Raw genomic sequence first — 4,473 nt, forward strand, 5'->3', positions numbered from 1 at the left:
TCATGTGGGTCCCCCCATGCAGGTCGGCCCCACTCTGAAACCTTCTAGAACCTTCCCGGTATAATACCAAAAATCTCAAACATTTTCCGGTGGCCAAAATAGGACTTCACATATATAAATCTTTACCTCCGAATCATTTTGTAGCTCCTCTCGATGTCCAGGTTCTCATCCGGGACTCCGAACAACTTTTGGTAACCACATACAATTCCCATTACAACTCTAGGATCACCGAACCTTAAGTGTGTAGACCCTACGGGTTCGGAAACCATGCAGACATGACCGATATACCTCTCCGGCCAATAACCAATGGCTAGATCTGGATACCCATATTGGCTCCCACATATTCCATGATGATCTCATCAGATGAACCACGATGTCGGGGATTCAATTAATACCGTATACAATTCCCTTTGTCCATCGGTATGTTACTTTGCCCAAGATTCGATCGTCGGTATACCTATACCTTATTCAATGTCGTTACTGGGAAGTACTTTACTCGTTCCGTAACACATGATCCCATGACTAACCCCTTAGTCACATTGAGATCATTATGATGATGTATTACCGAGTGGGCCTAGAGATACCTCTCCGCCACAGGGAGTGACAAATCCCAGAATCGATTCGTGCCAACCCAACAGACACTTTTGGAGATACCTGTAGTGCACCTTTATAGTCACCCAGTTATGTTGTGACGTTTGATACACCCAAAGCATTCCTATGGTACTCAGGAGTTGCACAATCTCATGATCTGAGGAAATGATACTTGACATTAGAAAAGCTCTAGGAGACGAACTACACGATCTTGTGCTATGCTTAGGATTGGGTCTTGTCCATCACATCATTCTCGTAATGATGTGATTCCGTTATCAACGACATCCAATGTCCATCATCAGGAAAACATGACCATCTATTGATCAACGAGCTAGTCAACTAGAAGCTCACTAGGGACATGGTGTGGTCTATGTATTCACACATGTATTACGGTTTCCGGTTAATACAATTATAACATGAAAATAGACAAATATCATGAACAAGGAAATATAATAATAACCATTTTATTTTTGCCTCTAGGGCATATTTCCAACAGGATGATCATAATCTTTATTTTTGTTGTGGACTAACCCTTGTGATAAATGAATATTGAGTATCCCTAGGATGGTTCTACCTCTTGGATATCCATTATGGTTATTTTCGTATAAGCCCTTTATGTGGTGTCGTTCAGATGCCCGACTATGGCATGCTCGTTATTACTTCATACAAACCATTTATGAGGTGTCGCTCAGACCCCTAACTGTAGCATGCTCGTTATTATTTCGTACAAGCCCTTTATGAGGTGTCGTTCAGACGCCCGATTGAGGCATGTCTTTGAAAGTGCGTATACCGACTAGAAGGGGGGGGGGGTGAATAGGCGGTTTTTAGAATTCCATCACTGAGGAAATTCCTTGTGAGGAAAGTCCTCAATGATGAATTAAGTGCGGCGGAAATAGCACAGTATCAGGAGTGCAAAACGTCTACAACAAAGTACTCGATGAAGTTTATGAGATTCGGTTTGCATAGTTTATAAGTACATAATACGCAGGTGAAGATTAACTCAAGTGATGAATTTGAGGTTTAGGAAATTCAAAGAAAGTCCTCAGACAAATTCTTCAAACAACACAGATGAAAGTCTTCAACATACAATTTGAGGAAATGAAAGAGTTGAAGAAATAGAACCCGTAGCTCAATGAAGAGAGTTGTTGATGACCCAGTTCCAACTGCTGTGATAGTTGTACGTCTGGTTCGGAGCGGCTTGGTATTGAAACGAAAGGACACACAGTCCCGGAACACGCAGTCTCTACCATATTCTCCTTGAGCTAAGGACACACAGTCCTTGCCCAACACTCGTGGTAAGTCTTCAGGGTAGACTTCCGAACCCTCACAAACTCGGTCACTCGGCGATCCACAATTTACTACTGGATACTCTGAACCATGATGCCTGACCGTCTGGAGGATGCATAGTCTTCGAAGGTAACATGCTTCAGTTACACACAGGAACAACTTCTTCGGTGATGCTCAATCACTTGGTTTTTGGTTTGGGGTTTGGTGTTTTGGGGTATTTCCTCACTTGAAGATTTTCTCTTGAAGACTCTGAGGAATTTGGGTTGCTCTAAATGACAAGTGTCAGTTTTTCTCGGCGCAACCAACAAACTAGTGGTTGTGGGCGGCGGATATTTATAGCCTAGGAGCATCCCGACATGATTTGACATAAATGCCCTTAAATACTGTGACCGTTGGGTGGATAAGATCAGTGAGGTGGCGCGTGGCGCAGCAACGGTCGGAACTTTCAACTGTGAAAGTCCTCATGTCTCTCATATTCCTCACTTTGAGGCTTTGGTAGATTTAGGCTTGGGTTGAGCATCATGAGGAAATTCATTTCGTAGTTTTACCTCGACCCCCTTTAACAGTACGGTGTTCCTATAACTCAAGAGTAAATAAAATGAAACAAAAGGAGTAAATATTCATACTTCAAAGTCTTCAGAATGGTTTCTTCAGGACACACATAATTCCTTATCTTCAATATCTTCATGAGGAATATCGATTTCTTCGCAATTTCTTCGCGATCAAAGTCTTCAAGGAAGGAGCAAAGTCTTCAACCAAAGACATACATTTTTAGGGGTCAATATTATCGTATAACTCAAACTCCTCAATGACTTATAGAGCCTCTGTATACTCACAAACATATTAGTCCCTTAACCTATAAGTCTTCAAACTACCAAAATCACTAAGGGGCACTAGATGCACTTACAATCTCCCCCTTTTTGGTGGTTGATGACAATTAGGTTAAGTTTTCAACGTATATAATAATATGGAATTTAAGTACAGAGTTTGAGGAATTTGACATCAAGGTACATAGAAACTCCCCCTGAAGATGTGCATATTTTGAGGAATTTTCTTTGAGCAGCAGATGCACATTGATGATTTATATCATGGAGATCTCCCCTAGTATCTTGCAATTCATGGATGCATTTGACATATAGTATGATGAATTAGATATGCATGATGAAAAATGGTGTCTGACGAATTTTAGCATGCCTCCATTAATAAACTTTGAGGAATAAGCATGCGAGGAAAAACGTCCGAAAGAGTCAGAACACAATCGGGCTTAAGTTACAACTCATTACATAAAAAACTTCAGAAGAGCAAATAGTTTGTAACTTAATAAAGTTTATAAGCCCCATAAAGTATCCCACTTGAAGACTAACTCTCAGATGTCTCCCCCTTTGTCATCAAGTGATGAAAGGGACAAAACTGACGACTAACGGCCTTGAAGAAATTCACTTATTTGACGATGTAGAGGCGTGAGCATCCTGGGAGACATGCTTCTTTCTTGAACCAATTGCAGTGTCTTCTTGTTCTTCATCAGATTCAGTAGTGCGAAATGAATAAAATGAACTGTCCTCCAAGTCTGTAACTGGAATTGTCTTGAACTTCTTCTTTGGAGGCCACGACCAGGCAAAGTCTTGAGTAAAGTTCAATTCCTCAAGTTCACCGAGAGTCTTCAGATGAGCCAAGGTGGCCGAAGTGCGATCAAATACGTCATGAAGATAATAGTGATTTTCTTCAGTTCATTTTGATTCTCATTGAGGGTTTTCACAATGGCACCAAACTGGTGTTTCGCCCACTTGTGATTGCGAACGACTTTTTAGTGAAGACTGAGAATAAGTTATCTGTTAGTCATCACCCTGCGAGCAGTTGGGCTTGGAGGGTCTTGAGTACGAGTGTCAACATATGAGGAATAGGAATAACCCTTGCGAAATTGGCCATCTAGGGGCCGATTTCCTTCATCGATCACAGACTTGCCTTTGCATTCAACAGGTTGAAAAGATGATTCGATGACTTTGATTGGCGGTAGATATCCGAGGTGATTCTGAAAATCAGCTTGATAGTTGATGCCCGATCTGTTCCTGATGAATCTCATGATCCAAGGCGCATAAATCTTCAACTCATATGGTGACATAGCATTGTCAACCAAAGTCCTCAAGAAGTAATCATGAAGATCCATAGGGATACCATGAATTACGTTGAACATGATATTCTTCATGGTGCCTAGGACATGCTCTTCATTGTCATGCCCTTTGATAGGAGCCATGGCATAGGTTAGGATTCTGTACACGGTTTTGGGCTCATACTTCAAGTCTTGTACCGGAAATCGAGTCCTTGGAGGTTGGCCCTTGGCTAAAGGCTTCATGAGGACTTCCATGAGCTTGTTCGGTAGTTCTCGTTCATCATACATCTTGACTGCGTCCTTTGAGGGAGTTAATATTGGGAGAGCTCGAAGCAATTCAGTAGCTGGAGCTTTATAATGCGTATGCTGAGTCATCCAATCCAATACCCATGTGGTGAGGTATTTTGGGCCGCCTGAGATATGAAGTGTGGCATAAAATTAAAGAATTATGTATGTGTTCCAATCACTGATATGAGTGCAGAAAGGTA

Source organism: Hordeum vulgare, chromosome 4H (assembly GCF_904849725.1).
Source record: "Hordeum vulgare subsp. vulgare chromosome 4H, MorexV3_pseudomolecules_assembly, whole genome shotgun sequence".
Taxonomy (NCBI): Eukaryota; Viridiplantae; Streptophyta; class Magnoliopsida; order Poales; family Poaceae; genus Hordeum; species Hordeum vulgare.